This window comes from Macaca thibetana, chromosome 7 (assembly GCF_024542745.1).
Source record: "Macaca thibetana thibetana isolate TM-01 chromosome 7, ASM2454274v1, whole genome shotgun sequence".
Lineage (NCBI taxonomy): Eukaryota > Metazoa > Chordata > Mammalia > Primates > Cercopithecidae > Macaca > Macaca thibetana.
This window is the reverse complement of record NC_065584.1, coordinates 166,712,569-166,726,941: the sequence shown is the minus strand read 5'-3', so window position 1 is coordinate 166,726,941 and position 14,373 is coordinate 166,712,569.

The following is a 14,373-nucleotide window of genomic DNA, read 5'->3' as shown; positions in this document are numbered from 1 at the left end:
TGAATATTCACCTGACGTTGCTACAGAGTCCAACTCTGAGCAATGTTTGCCTGATGGATAGGGAAAGTATAAGAAGTTTATTCTTAAATATGTGCAGCACATGCACATGTGATTGCATGTGATTCCCATGACAATTCTGCAAGATAGTTGGGATCACCAGTATTAGACTTATTATACAGATGAAAAAACTGAGGCCTATATGGTGCAAGGAATGGCACAAGATCTTAAAACAAATAAGTGATTGACTTGGGGCACATTCTTAAGTTTTCTGACTCCAAATCCATATTTTCCTCTATTATTTGATGCAGTGACATAGGTTGGTGCGGGGAGAGAGAAAGAGAGAGAGAGAGAGAGATTGATTCTGTCACCAATGTGATGCCTTTTATCTCAAAATTGGATTTCCATTATTTTTGTTGTCAATGTTGTGTGCTGCAACTAACTCATCCTGTCTTGCAAGAGCTAACTCCATGCATCACATTTTTTCTTATTATAAAAATTTATTTTAACTTCAGAAGTACATGTGCAGGTTTGTAACATAGGTAAACTTGTGTCATGGGGGTTTGTTGTATAGATTATTTTATCACTCAGGTATTAAGCCTAGTACTCATTAGTTAGTTTTCCTGATCCTCTCCCTCCTCCCAGCCTCCACCCTCTGAGAGGCCCCAGTGTGTGTTGTTCCCCTCTGTGTGTCCATGTGTTCTCATAATTTAGCTCCCACTTATAAGTGAGAACATGTGGTATTTGGTTTTCTCTTCCTGTGTTAGTTTGCTAAGGATAATGGCCTCCAGCTCCATTCATGTCTCTTCAAAGGACAGGATCTTATTTTTTTAATTGCTACATAGCATTCCATGTTGTTTATCCAGTCTATCACTGACGGACATTTGGGTTGATCCCATGGCTTTGCTATTGTGAATAGTGCTGCAACAAATGTACCCATGCATGTGTTTTCATAATAGAATGATTCCTATTCCTTTGGGCATATACCCAGTGCATTTCTGTCTTCAGATCTTAAAAAGTTAACTCTGTCTTCAGAGTTAACTTTTGTATATGGTGTAAGGAAGGGGTCCAGTTTCAGTTTTCTGTTTATGGCTAGCCAGTTATTCCAACACCATTTATTGAATAGAGAATCATTTCTCCATTGCTTGTTTTTGTCAGATTTGTTGAAGATTAGGTAGTTGTAGGTGTGCATTTATTTCTGGGTTTTCTATTCTGTTTCATTAGTCTGTGTGTCTGTTTTTGTGCCAGGACCATGCTGTTTTGGTTACTGTAGCCTTGTAGTATAGTTTGAAGGCAGGTATAGTTTGTTCTTTTTGCTTAGGATTGCCTTGGCTATTCTGTGCTGTTTTTTGGTTCTATGTGGATTTTAAAATATTTTTTTTCTAGTTCTGTGAAGAGTGTCAATGGTAGTTTAATGGGCATAGCAATAAATCTATAAATTTCTTTGGACAGTATGGCTATTTTCACAATATTGATTCTTCCTATCTATGAGTATGGAATGTTTTTCCATTTGCTTGTGTCATCTCTGATTTATTTGAACAGTGGTTTGTAACTCTCCTTGTAGAGAACTTTCACTTCCCTAATTAATTATTTTCCTAGGTATTTTACACCTTTTGTGGCAATCGTGAATGAGAGTTTGTTTCTGATTTGGCTCTTGGCTTGACTGTTGCTGGTTTATAGGAGTGCTAGTAATTTTTGCACATAGGTTTTGTATCCTGAGACTTTTCTGAACTTGTTTATCAGCTTAAGAAGCATTTGGGCTGAGACAATGGAGTTTTCTAGATACAGGATCATGTCATCTGCAAACAGTGACAGTTTGACTTCCTCTCTTCCTATTTTAATGCCATTTATTGCTTTCTCTTGCCTGATTGCCCTGGCCAGAACTTTCAATACTATGTTGAATAGGACTGGTGAGAAAGAGCGTCCCTGTCTTTGCCAGTTTTCAAGGGGAATGCTTCCAGTTTTTGCCCATTTAGTATGATGTTGACAGTGATTTTGTCATATATGGCTTTTATTATTTTGAGGTATGTTCCCTCAATAGTAGTTTATTGAGAGTTTTTAACATGCAGGGATATTGAATTTTATTGGAAGCCTTTTCTGTATCTATTGAGATAATTATGTTGGTTGTTTTTTTTTTTTTGTCTTTAGTTCTGTTTATGTGATGACTCACATTTATTGATTTGCCTATGTTGAACTAACCTTGCATCCTGGGGATGAAGCCTACTCGATCATGGTGGATAGGCTTTTTGATGTGCTGATGGATTCAGTTTGCCAGTATTTTGTTGAGAATTTTTTGCTTTGATATTCATCAAAGATACTGGCCTGAAGTTTTCTTTTTTTGTTGTATCTGCTAGGTTTTGGTGTCAGGATGATGCTGGCTTCATAGAATGAGTTAGGGAGGAGTCCCTCCTCCTCAGTTTTTTGAAATAGTTTCAGTAGGAATGGTACCAGCTCTTTTTTGTACCTCTGGTGGAATTCAGCTGTGAATCCATCTGGTCTTGGGCTTTTTAGGGGTGGTAAGCTATTTATTACTGCCTCAATTTCAGAACTTGTTATTGATCTGTTCAGGGATTCAGTCTATTCCTGGTTCAGTCTTGGGATGGTGTATGTGTCCAGGAATTTATCTATTTCTTCTAGATTTTCTAGTTTGTGTGCTTAGATGTGTTCATAATATTCTCTGATGGTTGTTTGTATTTCTGTGGGGTCAGTGGTGATATCCCCTTATCATTTCTGATTGTGTTTATTTGAATCTTCTCTCTTTTCTTCTTTATTAGTTTAGCTAGTGGTCTATTTTACATTTTTTTTTTTCAAAAAGGCAGCTCCTGGACTCATTGTTCTTTTGAATAGTTTTTCTTTTCTATTTCCTTTAGTTCACCTCCGATTTTGACTGTTTCTTGTCTTCTGCTAGCTTTGTGATTGGTTTGCTCTTGGGTCTCTAGTTCTTTTAATTATGATGTTAGGTTGTTAACTTAAACTTTTTCATGCGGACATTCAGTGCTATAAATTTCCCTCTTAACACTGCCTTAGCTGTGTCCCAGAGATTCTGGTATGCTGTATCTTTGTTCTCATTAGTTTCAAAGAACTTCTTGATTTCTGCCTTAAATTCATTATTTACCCCAAAGTCACACAGAAGGGAATTTTTTAGTTTTGAGTTCTAATTTTATTGTGCTGTGGTCTGAGAGACTGTTTGTTATTATTTCAGTTCTTTTACATATGCTAAGGAGGGTTTTACTTCTGATTATGTGATCAATTTTAGATTAAGTGCCATGTGGCAATCAGAAGAACATATAGTCTGTTGTTTTTTGATGAGGAGTTCTGTAGATGTCTACCAGGTTCCATTTGATCCAGTGCTGAGTTCAGGTCCTAAATATCTTTATTAAGTTTCTGTCTTGATGATATGTCTAATGTCAGTTGGATGTTAAAATCCCCCATTATTATATTGTGGGAGTCTATGAGTCTTTGAGGGTCTCTAAGAACTTGCTTTATAAATCTGGGTGCATATGCACCCAACACAGGAGCACCCAGATTCATAAAGCAAGTTCATTTAGGAAAGTTCGATCTTCCTGTTGAGTTGAATCCTTTACCATTATGTAATGTCCTCTTTGTCTTTTTAAATCTTTGTTGGCTTAAAGTCTGTTTTGTCAGAAACTAGGATTGCAACCCCTGCTTTTTTCTGTTTCTCTATTTGCTTGGTAGATTTTTCTCCATCCTTTTATTTTGAGCCTATATGTGTCATTACATGTGAAATGAGTGTCTGGAAGACAGCATACCAATGGGTCTTAGCTCTCTATCCAACATGCCACTCTGTGTGTTTTAATTGGGACATTTAGCCCATTTACATTGAAGGTTAGTATTGATATGTGTGGAATTGATCCTGTCATCGTGATGTTAGCTGGTTATTTTGCAGACTTGTTTATGTGGTTGCTTTATAGTGTCACTGGACTGTGTACTTCAGTGTGTTTTTGTAGTGGCTGGTAATGGTCTTTCCTTTCCATATTTAGTGCTTCCTTTAGGAGCTCTTGTAAGGCAGGTCTGGTGGTAACGAATTCCCTTAGCATTTGCTTGTCTGAAAAGGATTTTATTTCTCCTTTGCTTATGAAGTTTAGTTTGGCCTAATATAAAATTCTGGGTTGGAATTTCTTTTCTTTAAGAATATTGAATATTGGCCCCCAATCTCTTCTGGCTTGTAGAGTTTCTACTGAGAGGTCTGCTGTTAGTCTGATGGGCTTCCCTTTGCAGGTGACCTATCCTTTCTCTCCAGCTGCCCTTAACCTTTTCTTCTTCATTTTGACCTTGAAAAATCTGATGATTATGTGTCTCGGTGATGATTTTCTCATGGAGTATCTTACTAAGGTTCTCTGCATTTCCTGAATTTGAATATTGGCCTGTATAACTAGGTTGGGGAAGTTCTCATGGGTGATATCCTGAAATGTCCCATCTATTTCAGGTACACCAGTCAGTCATAGATTTTGTCTCTTTACATAATTCCATATTTCTTAGAGGTTTTGTTCATTTCTTTTCATTCTTTTTTTCTCCATTCTTGTCTGCCTGTTTTATTTCAGAAAGCCAGTCTTCAAGTTCTGAGATTCCTTCCTCCACTTGTTCTATTCTGCTATTAATACTTGTGCATTATGACATTCTTGTAGTGTGTTTTTCAGATGTATCAGGTTGGTTATGTTTTTCTCTATACTGACTATTTTGTCTGTCAGCTCCTGCACTGTTTTATCATGAATTTTATCTTCTTAAGTTTGCTCCTATCTATATTATGAATTCTACTTCTGTCATTTAAGCCATCTCAGCCTCAGCCTAGTTCCAAACCACTGCTGGAGAGATAATGTTGTCATTTGCAGGAAAGAGGACACCATGGCTTTTTAAATTTTCAGCATTCCTGCACTAATTATTTCTCATTTTTGAGGCCTTATCTTTCAGTCTTTGAAGTTCTGACCTTTGGATTTTTTTTTTTTTTTTCTGCTTTTTAATAGTCTGGCCATAGGCTGGGCACAGTGGCTCATGCCTGTAATCCCAGAACTTTGGGAGGCCAAGGTGGGTGGATCACGTGAGGTCAGGAGTTCAAGACCAGCCTGACCAACATGGTGAAACCCCTTTTCTACTAAAAATACAAAAATTAGCTGGGCGTGGTGGTGGGTGCCTGTAATCCCAGCTACTCAGGAGGCTGACACAGGAAAGACACTTGAACTTGGTAAGCAGAGGTTGCAGTGAGCTGAGATCGCATCATTGCACTCCAGCCTGGGAGATAAGAGTGAAACTCCAACTCAAAAAAAAAAAAAATTGTCTAGCCCCTTTTCTATAGGGGTCTTTTGGTTTGCTGGTGGTCCACTCCAGTCCTTAGTCACCTCAGATTTTCTAGTAGCTGGAGGTATCACCAGTGAAGGCTGCAAAACAGCAAATATGGCAGCCTGCTCCTTCCTCTGGGAGTTCTACTCAGGACCTGTTGCTGGCCTGACCACACCTGCAAGAGATGGCTGGAGACCCTGGTTGTGAGGTCTCACTCTGTCAGGAGGAACAGAGTTGGAGACCCATTAAAGAAGCAGTCTGACCATGCTTTCATAGAACACCTGTGCTGGGTTGGGGTACCATGTCCACCCTTGGTTGTCTTGTGCTTTCCAAAGCCTGGATAGTGGAACTGCTAAGTTCCCCAAACAGCAAAGATGGCAGCCCACCTCTCCCTCTGAGAGCTCTGTCCCAGGAAGTTTTCAAGTCTCCATCAGCCGGAGTACATTGGTATGTGTGACTGGAGGCCCCAGTTGTGAGATTCTGCCCAGTGAAAAGGAATGGGAACAGGTACTTGTTTAAAGAAGCCGTCTGGCCATGCTTTCATGGAGCAACTGTGCTGTGCTGGGGTACTGCTTCTGTCCTGGTTGGTTGGGCTCTCCAAAGCCCACAGACTGTAATGGCTGAGTCACCCAAACAGCAAAGATGGTGGACTGCCCCTCCCTGCTCTCCATCCCAGGGAGAATTCAAATCTCTGTCTGCTGGAGAATACTGGCAGGGGTGACTGAAGGCCTGGTTGAAAGGTCCCACTCAATGGATTGCGTGCCTCTCTTCCAACCTTAGCATTCAGTGACATCTTGTTGGTAGCTTGAAACTGACCATGGTGGAAGTATTTATACCACAGAAATAGGTGAATGCTAAAAATCAGGGCTTTTGTCTTGAGAGCAGCTGTAAAACATTTACCAGGCCAATACTGTTTTTAATTCAGTTTTTATTTTCATATCAATGATCGTTGAACCTTTTAAAGTCTGCAGCTTGCTAAAAACTCAGGCTGAAAATCAAGTCACTGTCTTGACTTATCAAGGCCTGGATAAGGGTGAGAGGAAGCACAGAGAGTTTGGTCTTCCCTTTACTTTGCTGTGGGACTCCAGAAGTACATTGGTATCACTTCTCTAGACTGTACAATGGTGTATAAAGGCTCATATACCTGAGCTATGTGTGGAGTAAGTTATCAATATGTACTCAGGAAAAGACTCTTCTGAACTTGCTCTACTTAAAACAATGGTTTCCAAACATATTTTTGATTTTGTCCCCCAAGCATTGGAAATATTTAAGTGTACAGCACACACACGTGTATGTACATGTATGTCTATATACACACATATATGTATTAAACACACTATTACATATGTATACATTGGGATTGTATGTGCATATAGTTTTATATCTAAGAATATGTTTATAAATTATATATGTTACTAAGTGTCAATTATACATTAAATAGAAAATTTTTAAAGGATGAAAAACATGAATTAAATGAGTTATTAAAAGTTTTTTAAATTGTTCAGCTTATTTTACTCTAAATATTATCCAACACATTATTAAATTTTAGTAATGTTTTGTGAAAAGATGCATTTTTTTAAAGTATGTGTTAATATTTTTTGATACCATTGTTTAAAGACATGTCTCTAAGTTGATTTTATTTTGACACTCTTCGTAATGCCTCTCAGAACTGAAAAGCTACTTCACAAGATTCATAGATCACAAAGGAAATGGTGCATTTTGGCTAAATTTGCCAAATTAGGTTACTTCTTTTTAATACCATTCACCAATTATGCTTCATTAAATTCAATATATATTTCAATATATTTCATTAAATTTGGCTTTCCTGGTGTTACATTTCCACCTTTCCTGATGGTAATCAGTTGCTCTTGCAACCTAGTCACATGATGGTATGTTTTTATATTTTTAACAGAAGATTTCAAAGCCTAATCAAACATCTTGTTTATTTTTTAAACTGAGAAAGTTTCATTTCCATGGTTTTTAAATTTTGCATATCTGAGTGTTACCTTCCCAATTGCTGCTAAAATTTTAATTTCACTTTGAAGGAACGGATCAGTGATGTGTGTGTGTATATGTGTGTGTGGGTGTGGGGGGGTGGTGTTTATAATATCTACTGGGAGATGTTCTGGGAGTCACTTCTTACCAAAGAAAATGTTATCAAATGTGCAATATTTATTTGCTTAGAAATAAAAATGTGTATGCATCTTTCATTTTGAAAACTCTTCAAGTATATTGCTACAAGGCAATTAAATAACCTTTTTGTGGTTACAAAACACAGGGGATACACATACATAAGCATATTCAAGCCTTTGTATATACATATACTTAATCATATCCATAAACATTTTCTTAGAAAACACCCATTAATCACATATGCAAAGCATCTATCTATCTAGACACATATGTTTTGTGAGTACTTATATAAACACATACGATATCATATGTATATACACAGAAAAACGTAACTCTATACACATTTATTATCCTATTGTAATCAGAATTGCATATGTACTTATGTCATTTACGAAAAATTTTGAACATAATTGTATACATCTAAATGTCTGTAATGCTTTATGTACGCATACCTATCTCTATAGACATATATAATTCTTTACATAATACTATGCATATGCATATACATTTGGATAATCCTATACATAATATAATGGTGTTAAGTTTATAATAAATAATCTTAGCCTTACTCTGTGCATATGTATGTATATGCACTACTTAAGATACTATAATCCATAAACTTACTAGGCAGTGGCATGCATAAACTGCATGTTGAATGCCCACAGATACGCAAGGGCACTGCTCAGCCCTTCTCCACAGTGGAATTTCAACTCCCCTATAAGGATTCTTCACACTTCACACTCAGGGCTGGCCAGCATAGGCCAACTCAGGGTGCCAGGTCTGTATTTAAATGTTATCTAGCTTATTTTATTTTATTTTATATTTTATTTTCTTAGATTAAAAAGCAAATATAAATTAGGGTTCCAATATTTTCTTCCTACACCCCTATAGTTCATCGTGTGCCTCCGGCTTAATTGAACTCTATACCTAGCATGGCTGCCCTAGGCTGCCCATGTCACTCTAGAATAGCCTGACTCTGGCTTCAGTGCCTTGTAGCCGTACATCTTCCAGGAACAGCTGCCTGGGAGATCAGCACATTTACCTACGGGCCTCCTGATCTGATTTGATGGAAACGACCTGTAGAGGCAATATTCCCAACATTTTAAATAAGAAGTTGATAAATTCAGCACAGAGAACCTACTGACAAGGAGGGGCGCTATGAATATGAACAAATAATTCAAAACAGAATGGACACAAATGACAAATCAAATGGTGGAAATTAAAAAGTCAATTGAAATTGCATTATCTATTCTTACTGAATACCCACTTACATATGTTAGCTCGAATTTTCAAAATACCCCTCTTAAGCAGGCGTCATCTTTCCACTTCCAAAGGTGAGGAAACTGAGGCCTGGAGAAAGCTTAAATGATTTGTCTAAAGACCACATGCCTGTCAAGTACCAGAGCTAGACTTCACCATCTAGGTCTGTGGCTTCAAAGCATACACACTTTACCACTTTACATTCAACCATGCTACCTTCTCCAGCAAAATGCCATTTCATTTTTTAAGAAAATCAAATTAATGAAATTTACAAATTTGCTGGTCTGCAATACTAACAAACATTCATGAAACAGATGAAACAGGCCAACTCTTATGAATGAGAGGGTAGATGAACTTAACTTTTCTGGACTATTCTAACAATATAAAAAAAATCCTTACAAAGGTCCATTCCCTATGTCCATTTCTAGGACTCTAGCATGTGAAAAGAACTGTACCATCTTTATACTTAAAAATAATAAGGTTGTTAAAATAATAAGCCTTATTAAAATTATGCAAACAACTTTCATCTGCAATGGTAATTGAAAGGGTTAGTAAGTGATGCTAGATTTTTGTTCAGCGTATAATATAATCACTAAAAGATGTTCACAAGTGTTAAATATTAATGTTATATTAAGTGAAATAATAGAAAATGGCACAAATAGTATGATCACAACTTTGGAAATATATATGTATACATACTGTGTGTGTGTATATACGTGTATATATGTATATACTGGAAGGATACATGCTGTGGCAATATATTTAAAGAAAGGAAGGAAACTTGCTATGATGATAGTAGAGTGATTTCTGTTTATTTTGCAATAAATGTATAATCTGAGAAAATTAAATACTTATTTATTTTTTATTTTATTTATTTATTTATTTTATTTTGAGACAGGGTGTCTCACTCTGTTGCCCAGGCTGAAGTGCAGTGGAGCAATCTTGGCTCACTGCAGCCTCTGCTTCCCTGGTTCTCATGATTCTCTCACACCTGGCCTAATTTGTTTTGTATTTTTTGGTAGAAATGGGGGTTTCACCATGTTGCTCGGGCTGGTCTTGAACTCCTGACATCAGGTGATCCATCTGTCTCCACCTCCCAAAGTGCAGGGTTTATAGGCATGAGCCACTGTGCCCGACCTATTTTTTTTTTTAAGTTGTGGGTTTGGAGGCAGAAAGATTAGGATTCCAATACTGAAGAATTTATTTAAACATACCATGCTTCAGTCTCCTCCTCTGTCATGTGTGGGTAGAATCCTTCCCACATAGGGACTTAGGCTTATGGCACACAGAAAGTCCTCAAAAAGTGCAAGTTCCTCTTCTATTTTCCCTTTGCAGGATCCTTAGTAGGACGCTTAACTTCTCAGGACACTCTGATGACTCATAGATATTCTGTTACATGGTGGAAAACCCCATTACTTTTCTGCTCATTTAAAACAACTAAGGGGAAAAGAATAAAAATACCCAACCTGGAAACTGACCTCATTGACTATCTTTTTATTCAAGTAGACTAGCATAAGGTCATGAGCCCACTTCCATAGCACAGCTTATGGTTCTTAATTATTTTTAGGAATATATTTAAGAATATTATATAAACAAGAATATATTGAAGACTATATCAAAAATTATCCATTTCTCCTACATATTCACAGCTGCCAAATTCTGCATGTAGTATCTGGGAACTCACAAGTCATCTTAAGTTTCCATAGGCCCCAGGTTGCAAAGCCTTGGAAGTGGACCTCATTTCAGGAAAAAAAGGAGACGAAGGACTATGGTGTCAGAGAGTGACATGCAGAGGAGTTCCCTTCCTTCTCCTTGGCCTTGCCCCTCAGCCACCAATTACTCAGATGAAGAGAGCAACTCAGAGAGTGAGGGGCCTTCTCAAGGAGCACAACATTCGAAACCCGTCATATTAATGCTTTCTTTCACAACACTTCCTCTGCAACAAACTCTGGAGTCACAGCCTTTATGTGACAAGGAGTGATGATTATTAAACCACCGCTACTCTGCACTTTATTTAGAACAAAGCCTTCAGGTATTTCTAGGAGTGGAGATGCTACCTGAAAATCAAACAGGTCCAAGCATTCGTAATAGTGACAAGCAAATAAAAACAGTTCTTTGAACCTAAAACTCAAAGACATAGATAATGTGTAGAGTCAAACGAGTGATCTATGCACACATTTATCTCTTACTATGATTTTGATGCAAAAATGTCCATCACCTCCTGTCACTCATATCAGAATCAAACATGTCTCTGAGGATGTGCTTCAGATAGAAGGTTATCAGAAGTTAGCCCAGCACTCATTTGAAAGTCTGTGTAGGTTAGTGATTTAAAGCAGGAATCAGTAATTTTGTTCTGTAAATGGCCAAGTAGTAAATATTTTAGGCTTTGTGGGCCATATGTAGTCTTGATCACATATTATCCTTTGGTTTTTGTTTGTTTTTACAAGTCTGTAAAAATATAAAAGCCACTCTTAGCTTGTGGCTGTACAAAAACAACCATAGTTTGCCTACCCATGGTTTTGGGTGTGAACTATAAACCCTGACTACTTAGGTTCAAATCCCTCCACTTCTAGCTTTGTTACCTTTGGTTAGATGCTTACTATTTTGTGCCTCGGGAAAATGGTGGAGGGGGGGGTCATATTAGTACCTCCTTCATTGAGTCTTGTGAGGATTCAATGATGAATGCATATTAAATATTTAGGACAGCAATGATATAATTAGCAAAATGCAGCCCTTAGCTTTTATCAATAGATTTGGGAGGAGGGTCCAAGCCTGGTTTTTTCCCCAGGGTTACTCAGGACCTCCAACTCCCCTGGGGAGAATGGCCACTGCAAAAAGTCAACCAATTTTGCTTTTCTTGTGACTTATTGTACACAGGGAGGGATAAATACTGTGTGTTTAGAGTTTTAAAATAGTCCCCATATGCAAAGTGGGATAAAAATAGCTCTCACCTTACAGGGTTGTTTTGCAGAAAAAATGGAATGATGAATATGAATTTGCTCATTATAATGTATAACTTTAGTTATTATCATGGAAGATACCCGATGATTATAATTACCAATTAGACAAGAGTTTTTGGCAGAATGTTTTTCTGGGTGATAGTCATGATGCAATATATTTTAAGTATGTTTAATTAGTTCATGTTTCTTTCTGTTCTTACTTAGACTCTGCACTTCCATAGAATGAGAAGGTCAGATTTACTCCTCAGTCTCAGCACTGAGCACATCACTGTGGCTGGATATACATACACACACACACATATATATGTATAATATTAGATAAAATCACTTTCTTTCTAAGGGATAAAATATTTATGATTTATGTGTTTGCTTGTGCTTTCTTTTTTTTTTTTTTTGAGACGGAGTCTCACTTTGTTGCCCAGGCTGGAGTGCAGTGGCACCATCTCGGCTCACTGCAAGCTCCGCCTCCTGGGTTCACGCCATTCTCCTGCCTCAGCCTCCGAGTAGCTGGGACTACAGGCACGCACCACCACGCCTGGCTAATTTTTTTGTATTTTTAGTAGAGACGGGGTTTCACCGTGTTAGCCAGGATGGTCTCGATCTCCTGACCTCGTGATACGGCCGCCTCAGCCTCCCACAGTGCTGGGATTAATGGCGTGAGCCACCACGCCCGGCGCTTGTGCTTTCATTTACTGACATTTTGAAATCACAAAGGACTTGCAATTCAAAATGGCTGTCAGAATAAACGCATGCTGAACATTCAATGCTCCCAATAATAACAGCACAAATAGATGCAAACAAAATAAACCATCCATCCATATGCTGGAAAAATAAGACAAGACTTCCTTGGTGGTTAAGAAAATGTAAGGATTCCTGAAAGGGGGAAGGCACATGGGATCGGATTGGAGAAGGAAACAGGCTTAGCAGGGAGCAGCTGTTGAGAAAGCTGGGAATGGCTCTGGAAGTGCTGCAAGCCTGGGTGCAAATATCAGAGGAGCAGAGAGGAGACTAGTACAGGGCAATCATCAGGGAGCCCGCACCACAGAAGAGCAGGATACGTTGTCTGTCTCCTGTGTTTCACCATCTTCACCACCCAGTTGGTAACTCTAGGAGAAATGAGAAGACCCTGTACCCAAAAAAGTTGTACTGGAAGTACATCCCACATGTGTCGGGTCCAAATAAAGGACATTTCAGACATGTACAGATTTAGAAAGTTAACCATCTACAAGTCCTCCCTGGTGAACTTCAGCAAAGCAAAAATAATATATGGAACATATTATGATACTTGTTTCAAAATAAAACAAATTAGCTGGGCGTGGTGGCTCACACCTGTAACCTCAGCACTTTGTGGGGCAGAGGCGGGCCTCAGGAGTTCCATACCAGCCTGGCCAACATGGTGAAACCTCATCTCTACTAAAAATACAAAAATTAGCCAGACGTGGTGGCGTGTGCCTGTAATCACAGCCATTCAGGAGGCTGAAGCAGGAGAACCGCTTGAACCTGGCAGATGGAGGCTACAGTGAGCCGGGATCATGCCACTGCACTTCAGCCTGGGCAACACAGTGAGACCCCGTCTCAAAAAAAAAAAAAAGAAATTATTATCGTGAAAACAGTCATGATAGTCATGAACAAATAGTCCTATTCATACAAGATGAAATACAAATGACTAATAAATAGGTAAAAAGATATTCAACTTCACCAATAACAAAGGAATGTAAGTTAGAAAAAAATGCAATTTTCACTCATCAGAGTAACAAACTTCTATCATATCAAATATTGATGATGTTGTAAAGAAATTGATACTCTTTTTTACAACTGAGTAGTATTCCATGGTATACGTATATTCTGTGTTTTCTTTATCCACTCATTGGTTGATGGGCACTTAGATTGATTCCGTATCTTTGCAATTGTGAATTGTGCTGATAAATATACACTGTTTTGTAAGTATAAATTTTTGCAGCTATTCCACAGTACAATTTTGGCAGTGTCTATTAGAGTGAAAAACATATCTCCTCTGACTCAGCAATTCATTTCTCAGTTTCTACCTTAAGGATGCACTTGCACGTGCCCTATATGAAACTACAAGCATGTTAACTGCAGCAGTGTTAGTTACAGGCAAAATTGGAAATGAACATCAAACTGGGATAAGCACACCATGGTACATCTGGACTATGTAGTACTTGCAAAAGATGCAGATAAGCGTACGTATACCAATGTGGAAAGGTCTGTGAAACATATTGTTCACTGCAAAAAATAACAATTCTAAGAAAAAGAAGTATAGATAACAAAATTTAGGTATAAAATCAACCCACGTACAAAATATAGATCTTTGTATAGTTGTATAACTCTCTACATGTTTGTATATGTTTTACAAATCTATCTATCTATCTATCTATCTATCTATCTATCTATCTATCTATCTATCTAGAGATTGATTTCAATTCAAAGTAAAGTAACAGTATATTTGGATGCACACCAAACATAAGAGTAGCCTCCTCTACCAAAGGGACTCAAAATAGAAATCTGAAAAGCACAGAAAACTACAAAGGTAAAAATAAACAACTCTATTTCTATGATACCTTCTTTTAGCATTTTGCTGTACATCCTTCCAGCCATTTTTCTATATAGGTATAGAGCGAGTTGGAAGTCTTGATCTGCAGCAAAGGACCTTATTTTAGAGGTGAAAAATATATTAGCGTTAGTGAATAGATGTAGAAGAAATTGAAAT